We start from the raw sequence: 24,014 nt of genomic DNA on the forward strand, positions 1-24,014 counted from the left end.
CTCCATGCGAGCGCCGCTTCCTGGTCGTTACACTAGGCGTCGACACCTTTGGAGCGGCGGCGTAGTGTAGATAAAAGTACTCGCCACTAACAATATGATTTGATTGAGGACAGTTACAAGTACTCGCTCCATTCAAGTGACTGAAGCGAGTACTTGTCATTACACTGCACCGCCGAGACTTCTGAGACGACTGGCAGTGTAATGGAGCACCACCTCCTCTTCAAACAGCTGATCGCCAGGGGTGCGGGGTGTCAGACCCCCGCCGATCTGATATTGATGACCTATCCTGACGATAGATATATATGTATGTAGCAGGACAACCCCTTTAACTATAATGGGGTCCGAAGGAGATCCGGCCGCAATCAAGCAAAAATGCAGAGAATTGACCGAACAGAAACCGCTGCACGCTGTGGTTTGTGTCTGGCCGATTCCCGGCATTCTGTGCCAGAACTGGTGGCCGGATCGCAATGCAGCGGATGAGAAAGTAGCCTAACCCAGATCCAGAAATGCAGACTACAGGAGAGAAAGTATAGTTGAAAGATTTTTTATTTTTTTTTACACCCCCCTCTTAAAAAGCAATGAAAAAGCCCTCTTGCTGCTGGAGTACTGGAGTATAGTTTGTAACAAATGAGCATCAGATTTTGCTGTAGATTGTCCCTGGTTTTCACCCTACGCATTGCAAAGGGTGATATCTGCTATGGAAACCCACAGCATAAATTTACATGCTGTGGATTTAAAATCTGCTTGGAAGTCAGTTTCTGTGCAGATTGCACACAGATTTTATTTTTAACACAAGAGTGGATGACATTTGTTTAAAGGGGTCGGCCCATCTCGCTAGGATAGGACATCAGTGTCCAATGGGTCCAGGTCCCACCTCTGGAACCCGCTCCTATCTTCAGAAAGGAGAGCACACTGTGCATGCGCTGTATGTTGTCCATTCACTGCTATGGGAGTTACAAAAATAGGCAGGCGAGCGAGCGAGCTTGGCTCTTCTCCGAAGGCCCATTGCTGTGGATGAAGAGCTCGTGGTGGCATGTGCGCCCAACTCTCCATTCACCGCTATGAGACTGCCAGGAACAGCGCTTGGCTATTTTCGGAACTTCCCCAGCGGTGAATGGAGGACGGCTGTTCTTGCACGTCATGCTCGCCTTCACTCTGAGGCACCTGTTCTGGAGTTTAAGGCCCTATTATAACCAGCGACAATTGTACGAACGTTCGGAATCAAGCGACAATCGTTATGTCTAATAGTTTTAAACGATCATAGCGTTGTTTGATTCTCGATGATTGTGCTCTTTCAGCATGGTAAAAAAAATTGTGCTCATCGCGCGCATATCTGTACTTCTAATCTGTACTGCTGTCTGGTGATTAAAGAACGTGTTTTTTATTTACTTATTTTGGGAGTGCTGTGTAATTTTTCCTTTTTGTCTTTTTGGTTGGTGAATTGCCTCTTCAGCCGCTGGCACACCGCACTTATTTGACCGCTGTGCTGCTCATACCATTTTTTACGTTTCTTCTGTACTTCTAATAAGTTGATTGACGCTCGGGAGGTGCGGTTTCAAACTTTTGTGTGTAGCACACCTGCATGAGCAATCATCTGACTGCGCAATAGACCTAGAAAGTAAACTATTAATGAGTACACAGCGATTTTATTACGGTTGCATCGAACGACAATTGCGATGTCTATTAAGACTACGACTTGCAAACAATTGGATCCTCTGTCAGCGCAACAAAATCTTGAGGTGTAATACAGGCTTTAGAGTGGGACCCACAGCTATCTGACATTGGTGGCATATCCTAGTAATATGCCATTTGAGATGCGAATACCCCTTTCGCAATCTTGGCTGCAACACCTGGCACACAACCAGGGTGGAAAATCTACTGCATTTTACAGAAGAAAAGTGGTTGAGATTTAGGCTATTTTCACACTGGCGTCTTGGCTTTCCGTTTGTGAGATCCGTTCATGGCTCTTACAAGCGGTCCATTTTTTTTTTAACCCCTCCAGCCCTATTGTACTATGCATTCTGTATTCAGAATGCTATTATTTTCCCTTATAACCATGTTATAAGGGGAAATAATACAGGGATGGTTCTAGATTTGTTAGAAAGAGGTTGTCATATGCTAGACTATGTAAGATTTAAATTTTTTTTGTTACAGCCACTTCATAACCCAAAACTTTACCAACAAAACCACATTGATTCTGCTTAAAGGGAAGTGGTGACCAGGTTTTCCTCCGTTAAACCACCATTATTGCATTGTTCTGCATGCTTCTTGGTACACAGGCATTACATGCCAAATAGTCATCTGGGGCAGTCATAGGCAAACTGCGGCTCTCCAGCTGTTGCAGAACTACAACTCCCAGCATGCAAAGACTGCCTACAGCTTTCAGCCTACAACAGGGCATGGTGGGAGTTGTAGTTTTGCAACAGCTGGAGAGCCGCAGTTTGCCCATCACTGATCTGGGGGATGTAATTCCTGTCATTAGTAATGCAGTTTGGGCTGTAATCACACCGATCATTTCTTGCCCATAGATCGCCCACAGTCATTAGAAGCCATGCTGAAATCTGAGTTCGGGCTCCTGGACCTGCGCAACCAATCATGGTGTCCCTGCCCCGACTATCTGTGTGCTGCATTTGCAGTGCACTGATGAAACCCGGGCGAGCACACGATGATTCACTGCACACACCCAAAAACCCAAGCTCGGCAGAATTCAGCATGTCTTCTAGGATGCCCTATGGCAGGGGTCAGTGACCTCCAGCAACTCCCAGCATTCTCCATTTACTGCTGTGGGAGTTCTAAGAACATCTTGGCAAGTTTCTATGTTGGGAGTTGTAGTTTCACACCTGGAGTGCTGGAGGTTGACGAGCCCTTCTTCTATGGGATGTCAGTCAGGGCACAATAGGCATGATTACAGGAACGGAAGGCATGATGCTAAAGCTATTGACGGGCAGAACAATGCGGCTGTGGTTTCGGGGAGGAACACCTAATCACAGATTCCCTTTAAATCCTCACTGGGGGTAAGACAAGAATTAATGTTCTATACTTCAAAGTGCTGGCCCCGTATTAGCTACAGACGTATACAGCAGAGAGCGGTGGCACTTTCATCAGTTCTAACATGTCTGAAGTCGTCGGAGTGGCTCCTACACAATGCGGAGGAGACAGATTATTTTTGCACTGAAATATTATCTGGATCTGCCTTGTGCTATTATTAACCTTGGGAAGTCGAGCGATGATGGATGTTTTGTGGACTTTTCTGATCTGTATACAGATATACTACCCCGATTTTTGGGAAATAACATCTTTATGCGTCACTCCAGACCTCTGCTGATTGCAACTGGTGGATAATGTTTATGGACTCCTTTAGAAAAATCTGTTTTTTGGAAAGCTCAAACTGGCTCCATCAATGCAAATCCAACCACAGACCTCTGCACGGAGTTCGTGCGTTCTCCTACGCGTTATGATTTCCTACATAGCATAAAGAAAAAAGTGGTGTGCGCCACCAATGTATGCCACAATTACTTACTACATGGGAAAACTGGGTAAAACCAACATGGCAGGGGACTTGGGCCTCCTGCACGCAACCATATTTTATTAATTTTTTTTCAGTTTCTGTTCCTTTTTTTGCATTCAGTTTGCGGTCCGTATGCGGAACTATTCATTTCAATGGGTCCGCAAAAACAACGGAAGGTACTCCGTATGCATTCCGCTTCCGTTCAAAGATAGAACATGTCCTATTATTGCCCGCAATTTACGTTCCGTGGCTCCATTCAAGTCAATGGTTCCGCGAAAAAACGGAATGCATCCGTACGTCTTTCGTATCTGTTCCGCAAAAACGGAACGATCTATAAAGAAATGTATGCCCAGCCCAATTTTTTTGGTACTGACTGTTTAAACATTATTGTATGCTTCCGTTTACCATCCGCAAAAGATGGATCACAAACTGAAACGAAACGGAAACACTGCTGAAACAAAAAAAACTGATCCGTTTAAAGCGGACCGCAAAACCATACGGTCGTGTGCAGGAGGCATTTGGAATATAAACTGATATTAGGCTGCATTCACATCTGTTTTCGAGATCTGGCAGCCTGATCTAGTGCAAATGTCGGCTAGACAAAAAAACGTTGCATGCAATGTTTTTTTTTTTTTTTTTCGAAACCCAGAATTTATGCTGGAAATCAGCTGGATCACCACTGGGACCCTGTTGCAGTCAGCGGGCATCTGGCGATGAAGTTCAGTATCCGGCAGGCTTCTCTCTGCCGGATCTCCAGACGGAGATGTGAACTAGGCCTTAGACTAAGGGCTTATGCACAAGACCTTGATCACCCCTGGTCTGTGTGTCTGCCAGATCTCCTAGCCTAGGGATGCTCAACTTGCGGCCCTCCAGCTGTTGCAAAACTACAATTCCCAGCATGCTTGGACAGCCTACAGCTATCAACCTACAGCAGGGCATGGTGGGAGTTTAGTTTTAAAACAGCTGGAGGGCCGCAGGTTGAGCATCCCTGTCCTAGCCCGACCACGGCTCTCCTGAACTGACTGTATCATGGTGTTTTATGATCGGTTTAGTTGACATCTGACCACAGTTCTCTTGTACTAAACTGTGAGTACAACACTGATGCAGTCAGTTCAGGGAGCTGCGGTCGGTCCAGGAGATCCGGCAGACACACAGACTGTGATCGGCCCGGGAAATGGTCATGTGCGTGAGCCCTTCGCTGTAGGAACCAGCATCAGGCAACTGCTGCCAAGGCAAACAAAATCATGGGGTACCATCAAAAGGTCATCAATAGCTGATAGACCTATTTCTACTGCTTTGAAATCTGCAGACGGAAACCTGTAGATGACATACATTTTGACAGTCAGTCTAAAGATGCACCAAAATAGTCACAGCAGCTCGGGCTGGATGAGAAGTCTGGTGCATGGCTAGATACGTGTGTCTCAGTTTCCATCTATTGGTTTATTGACTTCTAAAGCTAGATTCACCTATTGTTGTTCCATTTTACATCAAGGTCTAGGCTGACATTAGTAACTATGGGCCTTTTGTGTGCGGTTTCTTGGGCACTAGTGTACAAAAAACAAAATACATGGTATATAGAGCTTCAGCAACTAAACAAAAAAATAATAATGCATGGGCACTGGCCGTGTGCACGCTGTTTATGGATGCGGACCCATTGACTTGAATGGGTCCGCGATCTGCAACACACGGCCAAAGATAGAACGTTCTATCTTTTTTGCGGATGGGAAGCCCACAGAAGCGCTTTGTAGTGCTTCCGATCCGGGCCTCCGCTCTGCAAAAGATAGGTGAAGTCCCATATTTGGTCATATGTTGTGGATTGTGGATCCATTCAAGTCAATGCCCGGACTGGTCATTTACGGTCCGTAATACGGGCACTGAGCGCTTATGCTTGTGGGCATGAGTACTAACAAGGGGTGTCCTTTACAGCTGGAGCAAATAAGTTTTTTTTCTACACTAAAGATGCATTTACATGCACCAACTGAGCAGGCAATCATCAGAAAGCGGCCTTCCTGATAATTGCCGCCTTGTCACTGGAGGAAAGAGCAGGATTTACAGGATTTACATGCAGCAATCGCCTCTACTGTATGGGGACAAGCGATGGATACAGCCATCTCTCATCCTCATACAGAGTCATTGTTTCCGGGCAGCAGATTGCTGTGTACACTGCACAACCTGATGCCCGGAGATGATGATTTAGGGGTCCACATGAAATCTCATTTCACAGGATGAACGAGCATTTGTGCTAACTTTCGTTCTTGGTAATCGGCCAAATAATCGTGTTCTTTAGGCCTCATGCACACAAACGTGGTGTGTTTTTTGCGGTCCGCAAAACACGGATGGCGTCTGTGTGTTCCGCAATTTGCCAGCCATTGATATAACTGCCCATTCTTAACCGCAAAACGGACAAGAATAGGACAGGTTATAATTTTTTTTATTTTTTTTTTTGGCGGACCACGGAATGGAGCAACGGATGCGGACAGCACATGGAGTACTGTCCGCATCTTTTGCGGTCCCGTTGAAGTGAATGGGTCTGCATCCAAAACTGCGGCTCGGATGCGGACCATAACAACGGCCGTGTGCGTGAGGCCTTACTGTAAGAGCAGTGAGTCTATGGCCCTCTGCCAGAGTAAGTTGTAATGGTGAACTCCCTAAAAGAGTTCCAGAGGGGCCTGGATGCCTTTGAGGATAATATTACAAGTTATATGTACTTGGTTTCTGGAGGAGGATGTTGATCCTGCAGTTTATTATCATATTTGCAGTTGGGAAGGATTATTTTTTTCCTAAGATGACCTCATTTTTGCATTCCTATGGATCAACATTGCAGAATGTTAGGGTGAACTAGATGTACAATTGTCTTTACAACCTGAAACGCTCATAACAGTCAGCAGGTCAATTATTGGGAAAGAACATATGTACGACCGCCTGTTCCTAATATTTAGCCCCTGTAAATGACATACGAGCTGATCCAATCGGTTATGTGGCACAAAAAAAAAATCGGGGTCTCCAGGCAACTCGTTATCCTATGTAAATGGGGAGGTGCTGCCGACAAACAGTGAAACTGTATGTGAACAATCGTAGTAACGATCGTTCATCCCTCTACAGCAGCCAAGATTGCTGCATGTAAATGGGCAATGATCATAATGAATGTTCATTCCTGATAATTGCCCCCTTTATTGACCCATGTTAAAGGGCCCTTTCTATGTGACTTTCCGAATTCCTTATACACAGGATACGTTGTTACTATTGTGTGTTGTCGCTGCGGCGCAGTAGTGTGACCTCCATACAAAACTATTTTCACATAAAGCAAATGAGCTTCTTTTAAGTTTCCGGCGTAAACTAACAAATGCATTTTCTTAAAATAAACAACCGCCATAGACGTCTTCCGTGGAGGGTTTAACTACAGCGTGGTTTGGAAAAACAATGGCATTGTGTGATTGCAGGCTATCATTTGATCTTCCTGCGCCGAGTTTGTATACTCTGTGGGGTGTCTTTTGTGAATGGATATTCTTACAATGGAAAAGCTTTCAGACATATTCTGTAATGGTAAAACAGATGTCTGCTTGATTCCAGAGATTAGTGAGCGACTATAGAAAACAAACAATGGCCCCTCTAGTGGAAATATCACCCTATAGACAACAGCAGTCACGTAAACGTGACTGCTGTTGGATCATAGTCCTGTCCACCCAACAGGTCATTACATCGACCAGTCCAGACAGCAATCACAGGGATCCCCAGACGGCTGCTGTAGCAGAGTAGAGTGGTCACTACAGGGACAAGGGCTTTAGCAATGGTCAGCAACCTTTGGCGCAAACTACAACTTTGAGTATGCTTGGAGTTGTAGTTTCACAACAGCTGAAGGCCCATGGGTTGCTCACCCCCAAAGGTCCTTTTTTGGCCATATTCACACAGCCCGTGTGTCGACTGGATTTCCTGGACCAACCGTGGCTCCTGACTGCATCATAGTGATTTATGAAAGTCGGTTGTACTGCACTTCCATGACGATGCAGTCAGTTCTGGTCAGGGGAGCTGTGGTTGGTTAGGGTAATGCGGCGGATGCACGGGCCGTCCTTTCCGGACCGAGCATGGTTGTGTGAATCTGATCTTACACTGACCAATGTTGCAGGCAATCATTGGGAACAAACCAAACGTTCCCAATAATTGCCCAATCTGATGAAGTGCTTTGGATTTGAAAATCTGCACTGCAGCAATTCTCTGCTGTGTGGGGATAGAGGATAATTGTTTCTGGGCAGCAGATCCCTCTATACACAGGCCAATCTGCCACCCAAAAGTGATAAATAATAATAATAAAATGTATTTATATAGCGCCACCATATTCCGCAGCGCTTTACAAATTCATAGGGTTCATGTACAAAACAAAAATAACTGGCTAACATGCACCTGAAACACTAGGAGTCAGGGCCCTGCTCGCAAGAGCTTACAATCTATGAGGAATTGGGGGTGACATATAAGGTAGTTGATTGTGATAAGTAGGATTTGAGCCATTATTGAACTGATTGGCCGGCACCACTCCTATCTGCTTTGGGTTTGGGACTACTAGAGGATCCAGTTTAGGCCAGAGGAGTTGGTGGGGGAAAGGTTTAGTCTGGGAAAAGTCATTTTAGGTAGCTTGATAAGCCTGCCTGAAAAGATGTGTTTTTTAAAGAGGACCTTTCACCGATTATGACACTGTGAACTAAGAATACAGACATGGAGAGCGGCGCCCGGGGATCTCACTGCACTTACTATTATCCCTGGGCGCCACTCCGTTCTCCCGCTATTCCCGGGAGTTATAGTAGGCGGAGATTTCAGTCACTAAGTTATGGTAGGCGGAGTCTGCCCTTGTTCTGCTGTAGCGCTGGCCAATCACAGCGCAGAGCTCACAGCCTGGGAGGTTATTTTCTCCCAGGCTGTGAGCTCTGCAATGCGATTTACAGAAGAACAAGGGCAGACTCCGCCTACCATAACTTAGTGACTGAAATCTCCGCCTACTATAAATCCCGGGAATAGCGGGAGAACGGAGCGGCGCCCAGGGATAACAGTAAGTGCAGTGAGATCCCCGGGCGCCGCTCTCCATGTCTGTATTCTTAGTTCACAATGTCAGGATCGGTGAAAGGTCCTCTTTAAGAGTATTCCAGAGAGTAGGTGCAGCTTGAGAAAAGTCTTGAAGACTGGAGTGAGAGGTACGAATTGATGGTTTCTGGTGCTGGTTGAAAGCTGCCTATTCATCGGATGATCTCTGGCACCTTTACATGTGATAATTGGTCCAATGATTATTCCATAAAACGACCCTAAGACTATCTGTACACATTGCACACAAACATGGTTTTCCGTGCAGATCTCAACACTTTGCTTTTTCTTCTGTGCAGAAATTGACCTACTGTGTGGATTATGAAATCTGCAGCATGTCAGTTGTTTGTGTTATTATTATTATTAATTTTTTATTTTTTTGGGGTGGGGATTTCACCCTTTGACAATTCTCAAGTAAAACATGCAGATTGTGGTGCGGAAATTCATTGGGAGTTTCTGTTGGGTAACCTACACAAGTTGAAGATTTTAAAATCTGCACGTGTTGGTTGCGGATTTTCTGTTGGTAACAACCACATTGAAGTCTATGGGGAAAACCACTCCTATATAGGGTGCAGAATTGCACAAATAATTGACATGCTGTGGATTTGCAAATCTGCACGGCAGCTGAATTTCCGCATGGAAGAAAAAATCTAAATGAAGATGAGATTTGTCAAATCTCATTCACTTTGCTGGTACAGCATTGCGGATCGCAAAATGCATACGGTCATGTGCATGAGCCCTTATGCTGTGTTTTTTCCGCACAAAAATCCACGCTGAAAAGCTGCGCGTAATCCACATTGTGCGCAGGCACAGTCTACGGTAACCTCCAGCTCGTGGTGACGAGGCAGAGTAGTTTTGGCACAAGGTGCCCGGTCGCTTACAGGCTCTCATCTCTGCGGGAATTGATGGAATACGTAGTTGTGCATGGAGTTAATTAGTTACCATAGTGATTAAACTTGAGGAAAAGCAGATTTATGGAAGGAGGTTTTAATGTTCACATTCACACATGGACTGTCTCGTCCCTGGCGTATTATGCAAAAAATTTAGCAAGTTGGCGAATTCATATGTAGAATTTAATGATTACATGGAAAGTCTGACAGGTTCAAGTTAACACTCTACAGTGTGCCGGGTGTGTGTATATCTATGTGCATCCATCCACAATGTCCACCTCTGTGTTCTGTCCAAGTCTGGTTTTCCACCCGGACCTTTTGATCTTTGCTCACCCATTGAAGTCAATGGATCCATGAAAAAATTAAATAAAATGGACAGCTCATGAATGCCATCCACACACGGTCCATTTTTCATGGATGGTTGGAAACGCCCAAAGTGAAAATGTGTATCATTTTTATTTTATTTATTTTTTGCCCGTGAACAGAGTACAGAAGGGAAAAACAGACAAGAATGCGTTCGGTGACCATACTGCTTCCACGCGTATTGATGGAAAATAGTTTCTAGCAAGTCTTACAGTGCTTGTCTGAATGTAGCCTTGCGCTTTCCTGATCCTGCATAGTAGTGATTCATGAACAATCCATTGGTTGTAGTAAAATATGGTGGAAGCGTACGGGTTACATCATCTTGACCTCCATAAACCTTCACACAGTACTTCTAATTAAAGAGCAGGAGGATATGGCCTACGTTGCTCCCCTAACTAACCACTTCCTCTGGGAAGCTGAAGTCACGTCCTCTGCATGTGTTCTCAAACGCTCTAACATCATGTTTGGCAGCCATGAATCATAGGACAACATTTTTCTTCTTTTGATGGATCCAGACCTTTAGAAGTACCAGAAAAGGGTGAGTTTAGTCAGTCAGCCCGGTCACATTGCTAATGCCCTTGGGTGCATGGATCTTTGGAATGTGACTGCTGGAGACTCCACAATGTCTTCCCTTGCTTGGTGTTCCCTCTGTATTCGGGATAATGAACAGATAAGGTCTCGTCTTGTATTTTTACCTGGATGATGTTTTATTTTGTTGCTATGTCCAATTATTTCATTTGTCAGTTGATTGCCATTCTCCCTTTGATCATGGAGGCTTGCTTTAGGTGGGGTTTTCACGGGGTGCCTGCAGCCTCAACCACCCATGGCTGACAATAGGCGCATAGATTTGAAGCTAATACCTCTATTAGGCTACTTTCACACTCACGTTTTGGGCGGATCCGTCATGGAACTGCAAAAACGGATCCGTTACAATAATGCAACCGCATGCATCAGTGGAGAGAAGAGGCCTTCGCTTCTTCACCCCCACACCTTTTATCCCTTGTAAAGAAGGTTTCTTTCTTTGTTTGCCAATGTTGAGGTGTCTGGGCATAGGAGGGGGGCACAGCAGTGACAGACGTTACCAACACACAGACCATGCAAATGCTTGGGGCTTTATTGACCCTAGGGGCGGATATGCAATCTGTGCGGCCAGTTCATCTGCAATGGGGGCCCAGGGGGAGAGGGGATGCGTCTGAGGTCAAGAGTATAAGTACCCAGGCTGCACTGCTAATAGCCCAACGGTGGTGGAGCTTAGTGGGGCTACATTCACGGAACTTGGCAGTGTGATGGGGGTTGTCCCCAAAAATAACTTTGCTCTGGGTTCCAGAAATGTCAAATCCGCCTCTTGGAGCACAGCACCAGGTCACATCACCCACAGGGAGGACAACCACCCTTTTTAGGGTCATTGTTAGCTGCCTTTGCCAACTCTTTAAGGTTCTACATATTAAAGCTTTAATAAGCAATGTGAACACGTTGTGTAAACCTATGCTGGACTTTCATCTAGCTTATCCATCCATGCCGCAGACAACTGTACTGCTCGCTTGGCCTTGAAGGCATTCATGCGTAATATGGCACGGGCACAAAGATTGGAAATGGTTTGCGGCATGTGACTATCCTAGAACAGGGCATGCTATGAGAGAGCGCGGTCAGTCTGTGTCCAGTATCCTTTATGCGCTGTAAGTTGGTATGAGGATGAAGCTATGATAATCAATGGGAGTTGACAGGTCTGCTAATGTGGTATTTGGCACTCTCCAGGCCTTCCTGGCAGCGCTGGAGCCAAGTAACATAAGGCTGGACTCTTCTCCAATTAGGACTACAGTGTGACTCATTTGGGGTCTTGTGGTGGCGTTTCTCTTCCATCTGCATCTACATTGTTAGTGATTTGTCACAGTTCAGCCAACCTTGGTAAAGAGCACCCGTCACCTTTCCTGACATGTCTGTAACTACTTTGCATTCCTCATGAAAAATCAGGTCTGGAGCATCTGTTCATATAACTCTCAGTTCTGCCATTGTATTATTCCAACGAGAAATGTATGGATAAGAGGCCAACTTGGGCGTTACCATTCCCTTTGTCAGAGAGGTTTGTCCCTACACAGTCTGCCACTGCAGCAGCGATTGGCCAGTGTCAGGGACCCACCACCAACTGGTAACCCCCCAGTAGGTTATTTATTCTTTAACTTCTATTAAGAATGGTTTAACGTTGTCACAATAGATGCTCGAGAATTGTCATTTCATGTGGATTCATTGGTGTATCTTCAGTAGAGGCAAAGTATGCAACTGCTACAGGACCCAACAGGGTGGGTGGCCCAACGCTAAATTCTTCTTCTCCAGACAAGAAAACACTGCATTTTAATGCAGACACCACGAGGAGGCTATTTCAGCTTCCACCCCAGTAAAGGGCAACTGTAAATATTCCAATGCACTGAGCTCCCCCTAGTGGTGCCTGCAGGCAGCCAGCTTTGTAATAGAAGGGAGCCGGAGATTCATCAATGCATTTGGCCAGTTGTTTGGTGTACATACATTGAGAAATATGTTCATGAAGCACCTGTTCCATTTTTTTCCACTTAAAAATCTGATGAAGTGGGTGAGGTTGAAGGTAACATTTTTATAACTTTTTTTTAAATTAAAATTTATTTTAAAAGAAAGAAAAAAAAATAACATAAATCCATCAAATCTGGGACTTTGTGTTGCCTGGTAGAGATTGCTGCATGTGCAAGTTTTGCTATGGGGCCCTATGACCTCTGTGTACGCCCCTATGTCGAATGCAATAATTTACTAAGAGACATGTCGGTAGTGGTGACATGTTCTGTATATACTTGCTGCAGGCCTCATGGCGAATTGATAAGATGGGACAAAATCCTCTTCAGCCTGGGAAACGACCAGTTATATAGGTATCATTTATTCTAGCCCTTTCTTCCTACTTGGACTTGCTACGTCAAATGCACTAATAATCTGTATATTTCTGAATAATGGTCATCGTTGACAATAGGCTACAAGTCTGGAATTAGTAGTTGACTCAGTATCTGTGGTTTGAGCAGTAGCAGAAATACCAGACGCGTGATTTTTTTATTTTTCGTTTTAACTTCCCCCAAAAATGCAATTTACCGAAACCATGAAAACTCCTTACCATCGTGTTTGTCACAGGCACTGTGGTTTTGCTGTACTTCAGCTTTGTCGGCAGAGAATTGCTGGACGTGTGATTACATTTATGAACTTTTGGCATGACAGTACATCACATGTTAGAAAAGGGCCCTTTCTGCGCTGTGTTGCTGTTCATATGGCATATGTGGGTGTGGAGGAGCCAAGTTTACAGGGGAGATGCGCCTCAGGGGTCCACGCAGTCTGGTGAGTGTGCTGATATGTGGTCAGTATAGGGGAATAGCTGGAAAGTGTTTGCATTAAGTAAATCTAGAGGGATGAGCTCATTTATAAAGGCGCCAAGGGAACGGCCGATATTAGAATGATGCAATTCATTTTTTGTTATATTACGGATTTATTTTATTTTTATTTTTTAACGGTGACATGCACACTGATTAAAGGGGAAATCCAGTCAAAATGATGCAACATAGATGCATATGAGAAGACACATCATTTTAAGGCGCCATTCACACAACCCTATTTTTTGGTCCGCATCCAATCAGAATTTTTGGTGGTCCGCATCCGTATGTCTACCTGAAAAGAAAAATGCAGACAGGAATAGGCATTTTTAACATGGGGCGGCGTGTGCGGAACGGGAAATTGCGGAATGCGCACGGCTGGTATTTGTTTTCTGGACCCACAATTAGAGGGACAGCAAAACGGATGCAGTTGTTTGCATGGGGCCTTATACAGCCTAACCTGAATTAAAGTGGTTTTCCCATTAAGACAACTTATCCCCTAGCTACAGGATAGGGAATAAGGGGGAGATTTATCCTCTTCAGCCTGGGAAACGACGCTACTCGCTACAAATTGTCGCATGTGGTGTTTGTGCTGCCTTTCCTTTTTCCCTTTTCTCTGGCAAATAAAGACAATTCTACGGCAGCTTCGTGCCTATGCACAAATTAATACAGATGTAGCAGAGTTAGCACTCAAACGCTTAACTCAAATTTCTTAACTCATCGCGCTATCTTGAAACAAAAGCTGTTGAAAAGCAATTGAAGGTGTTTGCTTAACGCATTTAGTTTAGATAACACGTCTCATAAAGCATGTGTGCTAACTCTACTACATCTGTACATTTGTCGCTTGTGCTTTATTACGTTTCTTCCTCCTTGGTTAGAATAGTATATTTACATCCAAGGATTTGGGACGTCGTGGCCATGTATGATGACACAGCATCCTTCTTGTGTATCCCTTCGACATGTAAAAAAAAAAAGGTACTTTCTATTTCTAGTAAAAAAAAAAAAAAAAAAAAGTACATTTTATCAGGACAAAAGTTTACAGTAAAACATCAAACTCTTTAACAAAGTATCTTGTTACAGGAAGCAATTTGCCAGGAAACGCACATGTTGAAGTTGTACGGATCTTTCCTACCCGAAACGAGCACTGGACACAATACAGCATGTTGATGGGCTGTAACATTGTTCAGCACGGCGCAACATGCATGGGGACAAATGATCGTTAATATGACCATTCAGACCCATTAAGTCTGGATTTGTCTGCAGCGCCAACCTCATAGGCAATGTCCACCGATAATCAGATTCTCGTTTGTTGTAGCAATTAATAACTATAACATGGGCGGTCTGTCGGACCCTTGCCGATCGGCTGTTTCAGTGTAGCTCTGGTGCCGGAACTACAAAGCTCTGTCCATCGTGCAGTGGACCGCTAAAGTTAATGGGGCAGGTCTGCAGTAACCGCTCTATCCACTACACAATGGACAGAACTGTGCATTTTCAGCACTGAAACAGCTGATCGGTGGACTTAAGACCCCCGCTTATCAGATATTGATGGCCTGTTCTGAGGATAGGCCATCAATAACAAAATTGTGGGCAAACCCTTTAAGCACCGTATGCATGTAACCAAATGGTGAGCGTGCACAGTGACCAAATCTAGGTCTATCCTAGGAAACTATTAGCTACTAATTGCGCACATCACATGTACATTTTGTGCCATGTAATTACACATGATACTGTGACATGGCAGTATGCAGTATATGATATAAAAAAAGGTATTTTAACCCTACAGTACCTGTATTGTGACATTGCTTGACCGCTCATTTCTAATAGCTCTATAAAAAGCAGCTTCTACATCGAGTGTCAATCTCGGTCATGGCGCGGCCTATGATAGCAGGGAATCCTAGAGACGTAATCGCTGCAATTCTCTGTATAACCACTCTGCAAGCAAACTGCATGTTCAACAATTGCACTAAAGGAGTTTCTTCACTCTAATAATACATTTGGAAAACCACAGGCATTCTGTTTGGTTTAGTTCCCCCCCTAAATTATTTTATATACTCCATTCAATTCAGTGAGTAAAATATCACAGACAGTATCTGTTTTGTGTCCGTGGTGCATCCGTTTTTCCCTAAAGACTGATGTAGTGTACGGGAGAGTAATACCCCGTCACTACAGAAGGGTCACTTGGGTGTTGTCGTTCCCCCTTTAAGGGGAGGTTGGTAAAAACATCTTGTAATGTCATGCTATGTATTTTCCTGTTACTGTGAAACGTGCTTATGCAGGCCGGCTAGGGTGTCATTCCAGCTCTGAGTCACTAGAGGGAGCTAGGGAGCCCTAGGTTATATAAGGCCCAGTCAGGAAGTAACAGCAGTGTGTTCAGACAGTGGGAGCAGAGGTCAGAAATGATCCTGTGTCTGAGGGAAAGCCAGGTTATGGGCCTGTGAGAGCATAGCAGGCCTGAAGCCTGTCGGCTAGGAGAGGGTAGTAAAGGCCCTGTAACCGGGTTCCGGATCCAAGGAAAAGGTTCCCCTCCTGAGTCATCATCCGTTTAGCTGAAGCAGCATAAACAAGCCACCACCCAAGACACAGAATACCACAGAAGCCGATCAGATAAAGCAAGAGGTACTCAAGATAACAGAGGAGGTACTAGATAAGGACAGCTTCAAGGGTACGCCAGATAAAGGGCATTAGACCTTGGAGAGAAAGTCACATATGAGTCAGGACCCAGTCAGGAATAGTGAGCAATCCGCCTGTACTGCATCTCCTGCAATCAACACTCTGTATTATACATTGCTAGGACCGGCCATTCTGTGATGTCAAGAACCACCTGTATTCTTCTAAAACCAACCGTCTTTTATGGAACTGTGCTGTACCAGTGTCCGTGTATTATCCTGACTGATATTCAGTAAAAGTTCCAGTTTTTGTTGGCTATCCTATGCTTGCTTCATTCTTCTACAATACCATACACGGCGTGTCACCGTTTAATTGACACTGGCGTCACGAACTGTTAAATACCTGCCTGTTCCAGTATTTGCCCCAATTGAAGACGACAGTGGATCCCAGGTTAGTGGTCAATCTGCACTACAAAGCCCAGCATACACTACTGACCCCCTGGGACACTGCACTGATGGGCTATGTTCCGGAAATTAATTTTCAGCTGGGCAAAATCTGTGCATTATGGATGACGGAGGGTAAAAACACGGACCAAATACTGATCCGTCGCGGATGAAACATGGACGCTTTGAAAATGACACGGAAATGTGGACAAGGCCTTAGAATGACATAAGCAGGTAACTGCTGCAAAGTGATCTGTAGAGACCAAGAAGTGGCGCCAATTATTAGGCTTAGTGACCAGCGTGAAAACTGCAGGATTTTTGGAAAATAAAAATTATTTAAAAAATGTATGACATAAAAATTTGATTTAAACAATAGGTCCTTTTCTGATAACTCCTTCGCTTTAAACAAAAACCATAAAATCCTGCGGTTTTCGCACTGGCCACTAGGCCTAATAATGGGGGCCACTTCTCGTTCTGTACAGATCACTTTACTGTCATTCTAATCCTGCCTGTAGTGATATCACCTCTGTGTATAGATAAGACAGGATCCACCATTCACAATAGGTGATTGTCAGAGCTTATCTATTCTTTCCTTGTACTTGTTCAGGTCACAGAGCATGCCTAGAAAACTCTACCATAGAAGTCAGTAGGGACCCCTCCTGACCATTGTGTCTATGGACCATGGGGCTGCCGTAAAGTATTTTCTAAATTTTAACAGCTCAGGCAAGATGGCCGCCCTCATAATCGTGTTCATAAAAAAACTGTAATCAGAAAATAAAAACAGATTAGAGAAAAAGGATATGTGTCACTATCTGGTTTTAACTGGCAGATAAAGGCATTATCTTGTGCAGACAAAAGTCCAGATACTCTGGAGAATTCTTGGAGAGCAGCTCTGTCTGAAAGACCCAACATGTCTGTTAGTTACATGGGAACTGTGTAATACTGCATTTCTGCTGCGGTGGCGCTGCACAGGAATCTAGCGCTTTCTAGTCAAAGCCTCTTACAGGGGGTCCCAGCACTGGGACATCCTGTGATCGAATTATCAGTGGACCCTTTCACAAGAAGGAATTGACCAAATGGCTACTTCAACCTTAGACATTAATGGCATATCCACAGAATGTCATACGTGTTTCTGTACCGTAACTCCCATAGAAGTGAATGGAGAGAGCTGGACCCATTCATTCTCAACCTGGATGTGATGGCCACCTCACCACGTGGGTCACAGAACCCCTGTTCTCCACATGGGCCTATTGAAATATGTCTGTAGGTGTAAGTACCAAGCAATGCTGCCGGGAAGGGATACAGAAAGTATTTCAGATTTCTTTAGAAAATATACGTATACAACATTGATCTTTTTGGAGGTTTTCAATTTTCCTTTAAGGCCTCATGCACACGGCCGTTGCCAGCCATGACCTGTATTGCGGTGTGGAACGGAGGCACAGTACCCCACGGAAGCACTACGGAATGCTTACACGGTGTTTCTGTCCGTGCCTCCGCACCGCAATTTTTTTTTACTTGTTCTGTTTCTTTTTACGTGCGGACGGATCACGGACCCATTCAAGTTGAATGGGTCTGGATCCATCGTGGCTGCCGTGGAATTGCGGTCCCTAATGCACGGAACGGCCGTGTACGTGAGGCCTAAGACAGCCATCTGATATTGAAATTGGTAAACATTAGAGTGTTTAGTCTAGATAAGGTTAGTACAGGAACCCAGACGTACCATAACCAAGTCACTACTGTACTGGACCCTCTAACAGGAGATTTACAAAGCTCATGTCCATTACATGTCAGCAATACAAGGATGTTAATCAAACCCAACATAAATAAAGTCGTCACACAGTGAAAAACTGTCTACTAGGCTCCTGCCATTAACTGCCTCGTAAACATCAAAGACGTCTCATCCTTTCATCCTTTGAAGTTAAAATTCTCCATGAAATTGTGTTGAAACGTTTTTTTTTTTTTTTGTCTTCATATGGGTGGATGGAAGTACTGCGGGTCACTGCTCATTGAATCTGTGCATTGTGCTATTATATATTGGAGCAATGAGTATTTGCTTATACACCCCTATGTGTTCGGTGTCTTAAATAATTATTCCTACAGTCATGGTGCTTTGAGCAACTGTATCTTTTATGTGCCATTAAAAATTACTTGTTGGCAGCACATTGCCCCATGTAGGCATGCACTTCCACCAATTGTAAACTGTACGGGGACAAAATTGTATTAACGATGGCTTGTCCTGGTACTAATGATACCTGGCACAAGCTATATCCACGATTGGCTTGCACTAACCGGCAAAAAATTGCCCGTGCATTCAAACAGCTGTGTCTTTTGTGGCATGTCTGCAGGGCCCTGGAGGCCCTAAAAGTAGGATGTGTCCTATCTTTGGCCACAACCAGCGGATCGCGGACCCGTTGAAGTCAATGGGTCCACGAAGCCTGGTGCACACGGCTGGTATCCGTTTTGTGGATCCACAGTTTGCGGTCTACAAAATGGATACTGCCATGTGAATGCACCCTAAGGGTCGTGCCCATTTGTTTATTTATTTTGCTGGTGTTTTTAGTTTTGATGTGCTTCTTAGGCAAAAAGCACCAGGTTCAGTTGTTGCATGGCAGTCTGAGAAATATTGAAATCAGGACAGTATGTATTTGTTTTTTGCAGTAGCGTTTTTTCACTATGGCATTTATTTATTTATTTTTGAATCGCAGCATGCTCTGGGTCTGGCACTCCTCATTGCCTGGCCTTTTTTTTGCCATGTGCTTTGTATTTTTTTTTTAAATGTGTGTAGGTGTTTTTTAACATTTTTTTTTTTTTTTTGCAGTGTTTTTTTGGGTTTAAAAAAAAAAAAATCTTTCCTCCAAAAAATGCTAGGCTAGCAGGTATACCAGAATCTGCACCTGTGTGCTGTCCGCATCTGCACGTCTGTTCTGCGGCCCCCCCAAAAATAATTCTAACATGTCCTATTGTCCGTTTTGCGGACAGGGATAGGACATTTTTACATAAAAAAAAAAAAAATGGTGCCTAGCACCTGGTCAAGATCCGTGTTTTGCAGATCTGCGATTTTTGGACTGCAAAAACAGACAGTAGTTGCAGGAGGCTTAACCTGCAGTTTATGCTCCAGTTGTGGAAATTGACAGCGACTGAACATTTTATAAACGAGTTCTGTTACCATTTTACATTGGGTAGCCGTGTCGTGATTATTCTTAGGGGCTCATGCACAGTAACGTGCGCCGGCCGGGCCCATGCTGTGAACCGAAAATTGCGGTCTGCAATGCACGGGCACCGACCGTAGAGCCTCCGTATGAATGGGGTCCGCACCGCAAAAAAGTAGTGCATGCACTACTTATTTGCGTTGCGGAGGCATGGACAGAAAACCCAAGGAAGCTCTCTAGTGCTTCTGTGGGCTTCCGATCCATGCTTATGTTCCGCACCGCTCCGTATCTCCCGTATTGTGGACCAGTTCAAGTGAATCCATGATACAGTGCTCACACGGCCAGTGCCCGTATATTGCGGACCCGCTGTTTGTGGGCTGCAATACGAGCATGACCGGGCAGTGGCCATGTGCATGAGTGCTTACTGTGTCCCAAATGTCAGATACCTCCACTATACAACTGTTAGGCCTCTTACACACGGCCGTTGTGCTCCCGTGGCCGTATTGCTATGCACACGGGGCGGCGGCCGTGTGCATTCCGCATTACGGATGCGGACCCATTCACTTGAATGGGTCCGCAAATCTGGAGATGCGGTGTGGAACGGAACACCACAGAAGCACCACGGAGTGCTTTCGTTCCGCAAGAAAATAGAACTTGCTCTATCTCTTTGCGGAACGAACGAATCACATACCCATTCAAGTTGAATGGGTCTGGATCCATTCCGGCCGCCGCACAGACATTGCCCGTGCGTTCGTTGTGGTTCCAATGCACGGAACGGAACCGCAATGGCTGTGTGCAAGAGGCCTTATAATTAAATTCCTTATTTATATATGAATTTTAAAAAAAAGTAACCAGCTAAAAATTGGTTTCCAGATCTTGGATGTGGGGGATGGGACATATGTCTAATTTCGAACATAAAGGAAGGAGACGATCTAATCTGATGCAGTTAGCTAGGAGCGATATTTCTTAATTGTAGAAATGAAATCAATGAAAGAAGTGAAATTATCTATGTCGGGCTCGCTCTGTTCTGAAAGGAACATTCGTCTCTGTTAATATTCATCTAAAAATACCCTGCGCCATGAGGGGACGGCCGTATAAACCATGGCAGTCGGTCTTTGATCTGGTGCATGGCTTGTCACTTCTAGCCCAAGGCAGTGGATTAGGAGCCCGTGCCTGTATACTGTGACATTCCTAATTGAGGAGGAATTTGCTGGTGCTCCCGTTTCCTTAGTAGACTGCCCCTCACTTCATGTCTGATTACAGCTACTGATGGGGTGGTCTTTCCTGGCCCACTTCCTGTTTCTTTAAGGGGGGGGGGGGGGGGGTGCTGTGGAGATCAGACGTTGTTCTGTCCCCCTGGCTTCCTATGTGCCATCTGTCAGGTTTTTCAGATATACTATTAACCCTAAGAAAATGGGGGATTCTTTGTGTCGTGAAGAATCCATATGGTATACATGCTGGGTCTTGTGGCACATGGGCACGAAGCAAGCCATGTATTATTTTTATTGCTTGCCCTCATTTACATGCGTGCTGCCTTGTACGTTTGGTTTTGGAAGCGGACCGCATTTTTTTTTGTTCATGTTTTTTAATTACACAAGGGGCAGAGCATCAGAGAATCAGTCACAACTTGTGCCTTAAAAAGCCCTTTCGCACATAAGTAAACAATAGTCACGTGGCTTGGAGAGTTCCATACAACACGTTTTACATTGGGGACCTTGAGCTTCAGTTCAAGATGACCACAAACAAGCTGGAGTCCTCTCCTGCATAACGTAAACCGGACGGATCCGCTATGCGGGCCATAGACTTCTATTATGACGTAATGAATAACGGAATGCCTCTATCTAAAGGCATTCCGTTATGCGTTCAGTCATAGAATTGTGTTATGGTTCGTGGTAACGGAATCCATAACACAGTTTAGTAAATACCACAACAAGAGCCCGCACGCAAACTTCAAAATCTGAAATTCGCTCATCCCTAACAGCAACCATTGGGGAAGGGCTTGGAGGCCCTATAGATATTAGACGGTTTGCCGAACACAAAGACCTTGTTGGGTTTGGCTGATGTACATCTAAGACCTCATGCACACAACTTCATTTTTAACCCATGTGCTATCCTATATTTCTATGGGGACATGTACAGATCCATATTTTGGGCGGATCCATGTGGCCGCTCTGCAGATTACAGAACATTAGCACTGGTGTCCTGGGTTCCAATCTGACCAGGGACAACAGCTGCATAGAGTTTGGATATTCTCAGTGTTCGCATGGGTTTCCTCCTACACTCCAAAAATATACAAATGTGGAAATTGGCTTCCTATGAAACTGACCCTAGTGTTCTTCATGTGTTTGAGTCGAATGCCTGTACAGCAGCCACTGACTTCCCGGGGGGTCGTCCCAGACACACAACTATCCCTGAGCTTTGAGTCCCTGTGAGAAACGTGGATTACAAATGTATGTCGTTGTCCTATTAATGGGAGTGAGAAAAATGCAGAGTGCACACGCAAGGTGTCCGAAGTTTGCAGAGCGAAATGCGGTCGCTTGCATCAGGCCGAATGTGTATGGGCAGCTTTACGCCTCTAAAGCGTTTAGCTTTCCGTTCTTCTGATCCGTCAGAAGAGAGGAAAAAAAAAAAAAAAGGATCCAGTAAAAAAAATTGATCCTGTTGCATCAGTTGTCATCCATTTGAGCCATAAAACAACTAAATAATTGATTTTTTTATTTTCTAACGTTCAGAATGATGAAGAAATGGTGCACACATCAACTAGAATGTGAACAAAGAACTAATGCGCGCTGAAAAGTTTAATCCGTACAGATTGTGTATTTATAGGGGCTGCGAGCAGTTTCTTAAAAAGGCGCCCTATGCTGCTAAAAATAGCTTTTGTTGGCACTGGCCCTGGTCTCCTACCCCCTCCTGTCTGTGCCTCACCCTGGCTATGGGAAGTCCCTATTAATTGTAAATGCCTGAGTGAAGAGAACAATACCGTCAATGAAGGCACGCAATGCAGCTGAGCCGTGCTGCTGCCCTGCAGTCCATTGCAGGTTTCAGATCTAGATAGCACATGGAGTTGCATATTCATATATTTAACTGCTGGGATGTGCACAGTAACCTTCTTTTATTTTTTTTTATTTTTTTTTATTGGATTTGTAGACGCAGGAAATACAAAGTGACATTTGTTGAGTTATTCGATAAAATTAGCATATAGAATGGCCATTAAACTGTAGTGGGGGGGGGGTGGTCTCAAACTGGAGCTTCACATAGAAAAAGTTTCCAGCTGATGGGCCATGTTCATTTCAAATATGATACAATTCAGAGTTATTAATAGCATATAGAACCACATACCTATTACATCCAGTGATGTCTCCTCCTCTGATGTAAATGTTCTCTTTCCTTATCTTCTCCATTTGGATCGGACCACCTTGATGGCTACTTTCAGCCGTGTTTTATGTCTGCAGAGTTTGGCACACCGACCTCTTGGTTTCCCAACTTTTCCATCAACTCGTATGTTACCGCGACTAGTGTTGAGTGAACTTGTGTTTTAAGTTCGGCGTCTAAAGTTAGGGTTATCGAAGAATCGCGTTATGGATTCTAAATTCCGTTATGGTCCGTTTTAGCGGAAACCATAACTCTATTCTTCGATAACCCGAACCTGAACTTTAGACGCCGAACTTAAAACACAAGTTCGCTCAACACTAACCAAGACTCCAAAATCTCTAAAAATCCAGCAGAACTGCGATCCTTGGTCACTCGAAACATGTGTCATACCCGAGATCACCACGTAGCCCCAGTGTAAGCGAGCTTTGATGACTTGTATCATGGATCAGTGCTCATTTAGGGCTGTAATAACTCCAAAGATCATCACAACAGAATTTGTGGATATACACATGATACCCGTCGGTCAAACCCTCATTTGGCTAACTGCTATCTCTCCCAATCCTCCCATCCATATGCAGGCTCATCTCGTCTAAGCATGCAAATATAGTGATTGGGAGAGGGGAGCAATCTGCTGCCAAACTTCACTGGCAGCAACCTATTTCCCCACTGGCAAAAGCATTGGGCCGCTGAAATTCAACTTGCTCCATCCTTGTCTCTCCCAACATCTGCCATCGGGGGAGAGTCAGAAGGCCACATACACATTAGACAGTCGGCAGGTTGGACCTATGTACATCTAAAAACTCATGTGCACGACTGATCAGCCCTGGAAACAGTCTGTATGTCTGCCGGATCTCTCAGGCTGACCGCGGCTCCCCTGACCTGAACTGACTGTATTTCGGTTCAGATCTGATTTGCGGAGTTCTTGTACTGAACTCATAGTTTGATACAAAAGATCCACCATCAGATATGAACTGACACTATCCTAAATTACTATGTTAGTTTCCTTGGCCGATCACCGTCGTGTGAGCCCTAATGTGTATGGCCACAGTGGGTTGGAGTGGTGCTGCATGGTGCCACCATATCTTCTACTAGAAACAAGTGCAGCCTTCACCTTGATAGAATTTGGGCTTTGGCTACATTGTTGCAAAGATGTCACAGATTTCAAAGCAACTTTATTACTTTTGAGAGGCGATTTAATGAATTTCCTCCAAAATGAAAGGCTGCAGTGTGATCTGCCT

The 24,014-nt window shown here is 44.6% G+C and overlaps 1 protein-coding gene across 4 annotated transcripts in view; it reads left to right on the forward strand.

Annotated features, from left to right (window-relative positions):
- Positions 1 to 24,014, forward strand: part of NCKAP5L (NCK associated protein 5 like) — an 83,680-nt gene that overhangs the window by 8,808 nt on the left and 50,858 nt on the right. Inside the window, exon 1 of one of the 4 annotated variants that reach the window (XM_044287131.1) lies at positions 10,346 to 10,366. The exons of the other annotated variants lie outside the window; for them this stretch is intronic. The gene's annotated coding sequence lies outside the window, so the exon portion shown is untranslated. Of the gene's footprint in view, positions 1 to 10,345; positions 10,367 to 24,014 lie in introns of those variants that run through there. 4 annotated transcript variants of the gene reach the window in all.

The sequence above is a fragment of the Bufo gargarizans genome, chromosome 3 (assembly GCF_014858855.1).
Source record: "Bufo gargarizans isolate SCDJY-AF-19 chromosome 3, ASM1485885v1, whole genome shotgun sequence".
NCBI classification, from domain to species: Eukaryota; Metazoa; Chordata; class Amphibia; order Anura; family Bufonidae; genus Bufo; species Bufo gargarizans.